Consider the following 11,430-nt stretch of genomic DNA (forward strand, 5'->3'; position numbering starts at 1 on the left):
CGCTCCTCTCAAGTCACACGTTTCCCATCTTAAATTTCTGTGCTGGTCGTCTGTTGAAAGAAGTTGAAATAGACCTTCCTCTCCACACGCCTAGCCCCAGTGTACCAAATCTCCACAAATATCTCCTGATCACAGCCCTGCTCTGAAAGTTAACATGGCAACGTGCATCACCCAACCACTGACCTGGGGATCAAACAAAGCATGAACTAGAGTGATTCATGTTGGGGAAAAAACACATTAGTGACAAAGTAAAAAAGGAAAATACCCAGATTGCAATTAGCAGATTGCCTTCCATGTCCAAGATGTGAACAGCGTTGGATAATTAAAGTTGCCTGTCACGTCAACCACTTCAACCTAGATAACCAAAACAAACTCACCACCCACCCATTCAGCTCTGTAAACAAACTATAAGGACTCCAATGTGGACTGGGCATTCACGGAAAGCACAGGAAAACAGAAAACAATACCCCTGCTACTATATATATATATATATGTTCCTGTTGACATACACACATTTCTCAGGACTTTCCCACAGTCTGTTCTGGCTGGGTCATGGAAGCTATCAACCCCTGTCTCATGGCACTGTTCAACACTGAAGACCACACAACAAACAAAAGCCTCAGAGATTAATACAGGTTGAACTTATCCCTCACCCCTCATACAGCTGTGTTGAGAGTTAGAAATGTGAGCATACCCATGGCCTTTGACCTCCTCATTCTAAATTAAGTGACCATGATAGGCCCTGGCCGCGGAGAGAACAGGCAGTTGTCACAAGGCATGCCTGACCGGAGATGAGATGTCTCTGAGTGGACAGACCTGACCTCCTCCCCACCACCCACCCTCCTCGACAGTGTCACACCTTGTTGACAGCAAAGCGCTGAAAGCTTTTTTGATGGCCGAGGAGAAAAACTAAACATAAACACAGACACAGACAGTCAAACACGCACATACTGTACATACAGCAGCTGAAAATGCACTGGTGATGACTAAAACGGAATGGCAAGAGAGCAATGTACTGTAGCGTTATGTAAACACACTTGCACAAACATACACACATAGACAATAACAACTACACATCCACATACATGGATGTGTGTCTCTCTGTAACTTCCTGATCTGATGCCAGCCCCCATTGCTCCCCTACCCTCCAGCCAGCATGTACAATTCACTCCATGGTTGTATGTTCAAAAACGCCTACAGGTACAACAATCTGAGAATCACCCATCACAAACATACTTTTAGAATCCCCCCCCCCAGCATTGTTCTCTGCCCCATCACTTTGGGTCTAGTCAACGGACAAAAAAAACAAAACAAAAACCCTAATCTGCATTTCCAAAATGAGGTCACACAAAACAGTCTCTGGAGAGAAAGCCACCCCGTCACAGTGATAGCATCGCGTTAGCGCCCACAGGGGGCTCCCATCATATCCCTGCTACTACGCACTGTAGGTCCTACGATTACCCATGACTCAACTTCACCTCCCATCAACACGCAGTTAACAGTGTCCTCAAAACCAGCCCCTATGTTGTTGTCATACAGAAGTCCTGCTCCAGGTCCATCAAGAACTCCTGAAGTAAGTGAATTAGCTGAGACGAAAGGCCATCTGGCATTTCAAAGGAATGGTCACTGGACTACTTCAATCCGTCCAGCGAATCAGTGGTCTTAATCCCAGAAGTAATGCTACTCAAACACACTGTGTGTTACAACTACGAAGGTTTCGAAAGGGTCTCTTAAGGACCTTCAGAATGAAGTAAGGGCCCCTCGGGGGCAGCGGGTCCCAGTTCCACATCCCACATCTGAGTCCTCCTTACCTTCCACATGGTTAAAGTCCCAGCATCCACAACACAAGTGAAAGAAAAAAAAAGGGGGAGACAGATGCAGAGGAGGAGAGCGATCGGCTGAGTAAGAGAAGCCCCTTCTCCATGCAAAAGAAGCGGCTGTGTGCCCTCCACCTCCGGTCCCGGGAACTTTGTGTCAGCGCACGGTGGGTCTATCGCTGTGACATCGCCTCCCGTGGCATGTTTCCTCACACCACCGAAGCCCTACCTCCCCCCCCTCCTCCCAGCCCAGCGCGAACACGGAGGAGGAGAGGAACTAGCGCACCGCCCCTCTAACTGCCCCCCTCCTCCCCCCACCCTCCTCACCCTCCCTCCCACTCTGTATTCAAATAGCCCAGTGGGCTGCCCTGCTTAAAGTGGACCAATCGCGCGACAGCAGGGTGGAGATTGTCCATGGATGCAGGGATGGCAGTGGGCATGTCTGCTTGGGGATTATGGCAGCTTCTGCGGTGAAGTGCTCTCCATCCCCGCTGTGGCGCCTTGTCTGTCTCTGTTTCGTTAATGTGCAATAATACTGAAGCCCGCTCTCCCCTCTTTCTTTCCACCTCTCTCTCTCTCTCATTCTGTCTCTTTCTGTGCCTTGTTCTCGACATTTGTTTTTCTGCTCTCTCTCTCTCTCTCTCTCTCTCTTTCTCTCTCTCTCTCTCGCTCCTCTCTCTCTCTCTCTCTCTGCCCTCTTTCCATGTTAATCTTTCTTCCCTTCCTTTCATTCTTTGCATTCTCTTTGTCAGTTTACTCACTCTTTCAAACACAAACACTCCCACACATGCACACACACAGACACAGAAAATGACAGCATGCAGTTTTGAGCTCACTACTTTCAGGTCTAGAAAAAGAGATTAATCTCACAGATATAACCCTATCCTTTCTACTTTTGGGGTATAAAGCCTGATCTAAATCCTTTGATGAAACTCTTCCCCCACCTTCACAAATATCTGAGCATTTTAGGCAGAGAAATGTCCCTGTCATTTTCAATTACACCATGACCTCCTAAGCTATTACAGCAGTGAGAATTTAAAACAAACTTCCTGGAATTAATTGTTATTCTAGTCAGCCCGTTTAACTGCTGATTGCTAACTGAAGGTCAGAATTGCAAATCTTTATGGTTCTCCAGGGACTGTTGGCTAAATGACGACAAAGATGCTTTAAGGTCATCAGCAGGGTATGAGGTAGACTGACCCTGTTTCGGGTCAGAGAGTTAAAACCACAACATTCCCTTAACTTAACAAATGTGTCACTTTTAATGCCCAACTACAGTAAAATAAATGTTACCTAAAAATCTGTGAATTGCCAATGGATACATCTTTTGGGGGAAATGAAATGATGAAATCTGCTTTTAATGGGCAGTGGGAGTTGAAGATAGCTGCTTGAGTGAATCTGGTACTCAGAAAGTTAAGTACCTTGACCGAGGCTGTGACTCTCATTTTAAGAGTAGGAATGAGATGAGTGCAGTATGAGTGAGGCATAATTGCTACAGAGATTATTTTCCTGGAAAAAGACTGAAAAATAAATACGTCAAAACTAAGGTTGTTTTTGGCAAACCTATTTCTTATCTTCCTCATGCAACCGGCACAATCATTTGAAAAGAAAAAGAAAGTTTTCTGTCAGGACATCTATGCGAACGCTATTGGTATCATATATATTGTGCCTTGGACATCTATAAACAAACAAAAAAATTATCAAAACGGCTGCAGAGATGAAAAGTACAGACCAGTGCCTCCTGGAAATTGTCACTTTCATATATGTAATTTCCCTGCTATGTCTTCCCAGTGAGATAACGAGCAATATCCTCTGTGTGTTTGAGAGAAGTGGCAGTTAACTTTGAATAATCAAACAAAAGCCTTCCTTTCTTTGTCCGATTCAAGAGCTACTGGGAACTTGCTTTTTTGGAGGGGAACTCAGAATACCCGCAGCTTGCACTCCGTCTTTAATTAAATCCACAATAGTCTTCTGTAGTGTCAGAGCCTGGCTCCAATATCGTTGGGATAACTATCCGGCCCACTCAGTGCACAGCTAAAACACTTAAGAGTCCTCCAACTCTTCAAGAAACCTCATGCAAGTCAAGTTTTTTTTTTTTTTTACAAGCTTGTTTTCTCCTTGAACACCACATGGAAGGAGCTAATGGGTGTTACTTTATCTTTCGAAATACTTTTTGATCTTGCTTGTTAACTTCTGCGGGTCAAAAAAAGGAAAATAGATTTGGTCAAAAACCTCAAAGTCACTTTTGTTCGTGACAATGCCTGCCTTTTCATTTCCATAAACCCCAAATGTAGACTGTTCTTACTTTTAAGAAAAATGTACAATCTCAAATGAGTTTTTGGGAGCGTACCTCGACCTTAGTGGAATGACTGGAATGTTCTGGAGGTTGGCTCTCTTCTCTGACTGAGCCCATTATAGGGATAAGCCGAGGCAGGGTTATGGCCAGACAATTTAGAGGACACAGACTCAGTGGGTAGTCTGCACTTTCTCACTCATACACGAACACACACACACTCACAGACCTTTAACCAACAACCTATCCTCCTACATTGAATCATCTTTATGACTCAGATAGCTCCAGGACCCCCCATACTGAAAGAAATGGCCCTACATTTTAACAGCAATACTTTAAATAGTTGGATTGAGCTTTGTATACCTAGATAAATGTACTCAGTAATTGAATAAAAGTAGGTTGTGAATAAGAGTGAGTGCAAACATAATTTTCTAAGGATCAGTCTGTGCTCAGAGAGCAACCGAGGTGTTCCGGGGCTTCAGCAAAAACCAAACACAGTTTCTCTTCTCAGTGACCTATGACCTATGAAGTGACTTCACATGTGGTTTTAACGAGCTGTTTCTTCTCTTCCAGGGAGATATATGGCCTGGGCTGGCAGTTGGCATTTAAACACAGGCACTTAGAAGGTTTCATGGGATCAGACAGAAAACGATTCCACAGATACCGGCAACTCAAGAAGTTTTAGAAAGCATCAATGAAAAGACACTCGATACCCGAAATGCAGAGCTAATAGCAAACATTGACATTTATAAGAAAATCTCGGATGATCAGTCCGAAACTGACAAAGATGACCAAACTAAAAGGTCAAACCATTACATGTAGATAGACGCATGATGAGAATACATGCAGCAGAGAAGGACCAACAGTAGCTGACACCAGCTGCCATGGAAGTCACGATCTTTGTCTGTCTGTTTTTCTTTCTGGTTCAGCAAAGCTCATGCTGTTGCAGAAGGAGCCAGTGGTGTCCTTGTAACCTCGGTGAAGACAGTTTGTGGCGACGCTGCGAGTGTGTGTGCAGCCCTCTCTTGAACTCTGCTGATTCACCCGCAGCAAATGTCTCAAGGTCATTCTGTGTCACACGAGGGAAATTCTTCTCAACCGCCTGCGGGGAAGATTGTGGGTCCACACACAAACGGACACACACTCCCACACACTCCCTGTCTCTTTTTGTCCCCCTCTCTCTCTCTCTCTTTCTCTCGCTCACTCAATTCCCACCCCCAAACCGGTTTGTATAATATTGCATTGCCCACGAGGCCTCAATCTGTCACACAAGACTCAAGTCCGTACTGCTCATACTCAACCGCCCCCCCCCCCCCCCCCCCCATACACTCCCCACTCCCCATCACTGACACCAGCTACTAAACACCAAGACTCAGAATACACTAGACAGAGTATCCCTGCATGCTGTGGCTAATCCTCTATCTGTAATGATCCTAATACGAGTTATAATGCTTATTCCGGGTGGTTTTTCCCTACAGCCATCTTTCATGTGCCGAAACAGACGTGCTGAAGGCAGAAGTATTACGACGGATAATCCCTTTAATATGCACCAAGAGTGTTTGTCAAGTGCCCCTGGAAAGCTGGTCAAATACTGTTGCGGTTGAAAAGAGAGGAAGGGTGTCTAATCAGCAACACACCCTGACAGACACTTCCAGGCACAGCCCCCACACATCATAGTGAGTATTCAGCAATCCGGGCCTTCCATCTTGCACTCAACAGCCTACCGAGATCCGAACTAGAACCTAGCCAAAGAACGTATCATGACCCCATAATGATGTCAATGTCCTCACACCCAAAGCGTTGCTACGGCACCGCACCCTTAAAATACCCAGGTGTGTGAATCCTGCCAGTGATGAACAAGTTATAAACAGTCAGTCACTCTAGCCTTGCTCATGTCCCTGGGGGTTGAGACAGGTTAATGCTGTAGATAATGTACCTGCCTGTTAGGAACAGATTCAGATTTATGAGTCCTCTGAAAACGGCAGAGCGGGGTGGGGATGGGGTAGTGATGGTGGGGAGGTGGAGGGTTGGGGGGGGGGGGGGTCCAACCTCATCCCTGGAAGCCAGAACATCTTACTTTCTCTGGGGCTAATACGAAAGTTATGTATCATCTTTAGCCATAAAATAATCTGAGATGGAGTCCAGAGTTATGGGACATAATGGCATAGGAATATGGTACTCTAGGCGCTGGAACATTAATCAGAAGCATGCATTTTGCATCAGCAGGCAGTAATAGCTATGATACAGGAATATGAATAAGTCATGGAATGAGCAATAGGACACCTTGATGTCACATGATCCATTGATAAGGCTCAAGTCTCAGATCTAGGGAGTGGGTGTGTGTCCTATCACAACATTGGAAATGACTGATTCTCCATGGGGGAAAAAACATCCAAAAGCAATGACAGAAGCAGGATATTTAGTTTCATTCAACAGCTTCATATTTTGGAGCAGAATATTCAGAATAAGAAACAGGTTTATGGCTAAGCCGGTTTTGAAAACAAGGAATTTGCTTTGGTCTGATATGACACAACAATAAACAATGTGCGAGGACAAAAACAGGCAAATGCAAAAGTGCAAAATACAGCAACATAAGATCCAAATTAGCAATGGGAACTGAACAGAATATTCCAGGCCAAAGACCTTTTGCGGATTAAGTATTTCTTGGACCTGTCATGTTTTATTTTCGTCATTAGTATACCGGCTGAACTGGTCTTCACATACCGTGTTATCTCTGTGGTATTGTGCACTTCAGAAAGACATGCTGGCTTCTTATCAGTGCATTTCTGAACCTCTATTTTGTCCAGGAAGAGAAAGGCCATGGCAACCATCGCGTTTCTATCCTCTTATCCTATGTGGAAGAAAAGACGTTCAGTAAATCACCCAGCGGCAGAGTCTGGGTCTTCAGGACGTAGTTTGGACTCCGCGGCGAGAGCGATGAAGGGTTTCGCGGCACACGTACGGATTTCACCTCACCCTCAACGCTGTGAATCATGGCTGGTTGTTTCACAGCTTGTTATCTGTTTACCTTTGACGATCGATGCGACCCCGACACTTCTGCTCAGCGTGTGCTCTTGCATAGGACGCGACCATCAGACAAAGATCAGATTAGTCACAATTGGATTGTTCGGTAAACACCATTGAGCGGCACACAGTGAAGGTAGAGGCATACCTCCAAAGTCAATAGTGTGTAGTGCGCAAGTGAGTGTGATAAAGTTGAAATGAGGTCACTGCCTGACTATAGTATGCTTAGTTTGATAAATTAGAATAACACTTCTGGGCTCTGACATGCATGAATTCAGCACTCAAAAAAGGAACAGTAGCAAATACGAGTTGGTATTGGACATTGACTGCCCTCTTTACTCGCAGAGTGATGACATTTTTCATTTGCAGTGGGTTGTCACCACCATGATCGAACACTTTTTCTCTCTTCTAAGCTCCACGGCTTCAGTCACAATACAATCCCTATCCCGTCTGCATCAGCAAATCAATGAGGTGATTAATGCAGAAAGCTATTCCTGCAAAGTCGGGCAGCTTGGTTCATTTGAACTTAAAAGCCACTCTGGCACAAAACCTTTTACACGAGTGGTCAGATGCTGTGTCCTCTACCAATGCAGGCTGACATTCTTCAGTTAAGAGAATCTCATTTGACTATGTTGCCCACATCTGACACAACAAGTTGATACTAACCCCAAAAGATTGAAAGCAAGTTTGATGATTGTTATCATGCCATTGACCCTAATTGCTTGTAACAAAGGCCTGTATGAATCAATAACTATGGCATGGAAACTGCATACAGGGTAAACAGGGTTGCATACAGCAACACATTCTCCACCATCTCTGAGAGTATGGGGTAGGAAGAATGAAACGTGCTAGACATCGTAAGTGTCTTCAGCCATGAGATCAGTCGGGAGGACAGAACGCGTGTCCAACTCGCCCTCGCCACCTACATTGTAAACTCGCCTAGGTTCTCTTCGGTCTTGAAAGAAACCAAGAAGAACATTTCGGTGTCTTGCCCGGTCACGTGGAACACAAGCCCCCGCTTTCACACCGTCTAATAACCCTCTCGACAGAGAGAGAGCGAGTCCCTCACAAACAAACTACTTCTGCCTCCATTCAAGCACCGGCATTCTTGACTGAGGTGCGACGTAGCGTGGTGCTGAGGAGCCAGAGAATGGATGCCAGGCTCTCGAAGCCACAGCAGGAGTGGAGAGTAGATTTGCAGTTGGAATGTGGGAGGCTGGCAGCCGGTGAATGGCTGTGTAGACATGGCATGCTGCTTATGCCATGGCCTGCGTGGAGAGATGGCGCTCCACCATGGCAACAAGGGTGGCAGAGAAATATGCTAACGGTCACGCTATTCAATATGCTTCTGCTACATTGGGACAGCTCACAGGGGCTGAAGTCATACTGTCGCATCACATTATTTGGGTTTGCAACGATGTATATGACATTTAATGACAAAAGGTGCAGCAAATTATAAGAACGATCAACAAAGCGTCACTTCCGCATCATTTTGTTTGTTTGAATTTTAGAAAATGGCGGAGGGGTTGTGAGTAAAATGTGCACACGAGACACTCCTGTGGGTGTGTAGCTTCATCTATTTGGTTTCCATCTCAACAAGCTCTCTAACAGCAGTGTGACCAGCCACAGCTCTCCCACTGCCCGAGGTCCACAACTGTCACTCCCTGGCTTCATCACGACAGCCTCCACTCTACACGTCAACCATCATTAGGGCGTTTCACCCCTAACAGAGGCCAGGCTGATGTTACAATCTATAAATACCTCCTGAGTCGTAACCGGGGCAGATTTCCCAGTTTCTCAGTGTGCAGCAGTTTGAGCGTGAACAGGCGGGAACTTCCAGCATGTTCTCTTCACAGCATTTGTGTTTAAACAGCTTTGTGTTGAAACAAAAAGACAATACAGTTCGATATTAAGAATGGCCAGACAAACACATTCAAGGCAGTCACACCTCTGGCTCGTATTTCTATATTTCATGTGCACTCTGTGTACATACATCTGAGTGTGTATTATAGATGACTGTATACGCTACTTGCATTATTCATTTGTCACGTTCTCTGAAACACTCTTGGAAGGACGCTGAAGGGGGAAACATGCCGGCCCTTAACTCAACTGAACGCCACACATCCAGCAGAAACAGCAATCACGGTGCCTGAGGAGAACTGTATGCGTAAAGCTTTTTCTTAAATCCCAGCTCACCAGAGCTCCCCATGCATGTGCAATGTGCATGGTTGAGTTCTGTAAACTTTCAATATGGAGGCAGGCCAAGACAGGTGTTTTTAACCCCTGAGCAGTCAGGTGTTATGTTTAATTCGATTCAGCTACTCCGAGACTCAGTATTACCTGGGGAAGAAAGTCCAGACCTTGATCCTCTGTCTTCAAATGCAACCAAACACGTTTTTCATGTTAATGATTAAGCTTGTGTCAAGACTTGTAATAGGTCATGTATTGCTGTCTATACAAACTCAAGGTGGGCCTCTACAAATGTATTTAACTTTCTGAATAGTTTTTTGTATAAAATGTCATTGTTTAAAATAAATGTTTTAGCAGTGGACATCGATCTGTGACAGTCTGCCAAAGCTGGATCTAGTCGCCAAGCGGACACCAGTCTCCCTGACGGACAACAGCGAGTTCCCGGTCCCTCCCTCACCCCCCTGCCTGTGATGCTGCAGTGATCACAGTCCCCAGCCCTGTGGCTACCTCTGCTTAAACTGACATTTACCAACACTGACCCAAGCTGAACACTGCATTTTGGTGTTTCAACACCCATTGACATTTCCCTGCTGTATGACTATGTTTAGCCTGTGTACTGCAACTCTCTTTCACCAACCGTCTCTGGAGGAGGGGATCCCTCACTGAATTTCTCCTCCCAAGGTTTCTTCCATTTTTTCTCCTCTAGTGAGTTTTTCTGGGAGTTTTCCCTTGTCTTTCTTGAGGGTTTGGGTTGGTTGAGGGGCAGTTCAATGGGCGTATGTGAAGCCCTCTGTGACATTGCTTGTAAAAAGGACTATACAAATATATTTTTATTTGAGCCCTTTAAACAATGCTACAGGGATGTTCTAGCATACAAATCTGAAAGTTTAAGTACAAAACATTACACTGCTAAAAACAGCCATATGAAATATTGGATGGAGGTCAGAATCAGACATTTCCTAAACATGAAAAGATATGATCATATCACATCTACAGCATAGTTCAGTAAACACACATTGTTCGAATTAAACAAAGTATAATTGTGTCCGAGCTATGAACTGAAAACAAAAACATCAAATAATTCATGAGTGAAATAATTCAACAATTCATCAGTCAGCAGAACAAGTTCAAAACGAATCACCACAAATCAAAACTACTGGGGGGACTGACGCCCCTTCACACGTGCAGGAAACTCCCACATGTAAGCACATGGAGCCAGCCCCCAAACACAGCGCCCTGTCAGGAACTAGACTTTGGGCAGTCAGAAAACAACAACACTTCAGCTGCCTGCAGAGATGTTCTCACTGAGAGCGTATTAACACGGGACAAAAGAAGTAGTACTTACATTCAAGCCCCCCTCACATGGTCCTCCAACAGAGAGCAACGAAGCAAACAATGACCACCCTGAGACAACACTAAGTGAGAGCAAGCATGAGAGGGAGAGAGAGAGAGAGAGAGAGAGAGAGAGAGAGAGAGAGAGAGAGAGAGAGAGAGAGAGAGAGAGAGAGAGAAAGAGAGAGAGATGAACAGAAAGAGAGATAAACAGAAAGAGAGATAAACAGAAAGAGAGAGAGAGAGAGAGAGAGAGAGGGGTATCCAGCATGCACTCAAAACAAAACAATAGCGATCCAGCCTCTGTGGTGTCCCTCTCACTCTGTTGTTCTCCCCCTCTTCTCCTTGTTCTCCCCCCACCCTCTTCCTGCCCCTGGCTCTCACTTGGCGAGTGCTCAGACGAGCGTGAAGCAGGCAGGAGGGACCGGCGTTTTTCAAGTGCTCATGCCACAGCTGGAACCTTGCTCCCATTATGGGGAACGTTGAGCATGCTCGCTCCTCGCCCCCCCCCCCCCCCCCCTCCCTTCTTGAACCCAGCCTCGGAGTCCACACAGGGACAATGTTGTGGGTGTTTGCGTGCAATAGAGAGAGTGTGAGAGAGAGAAAAAGAGGTAGAGAGAGAGAGTGTTTGCAGGGCGGGGGTTGACACGGACACTCAGGTTGTACTGTACTGTAGCCAACACTGTGTGATGGCGCCCGCTCTTATCAGTAGGTCTCTAACAGAAGTGAAGACAGGCAGACACGAAACGACCCGAGGCTGTCTCCTGGGATCAT

The sequence above is a fragment of the Osmerus mordax genome, chromosome 22 (assembly GCF_038355195.1).
Source record: "Osmerus mordax isolate fOsmMor3 chromosome 22, fOsmMor3.pri, whole genome shotgun sequence".
Lineage (NCBI taxonomy): Eukaryota > Metazoa > Chordata > Actinopteri > Osmeriformes > Osmeridae > Osmerus > Osmerus mordax.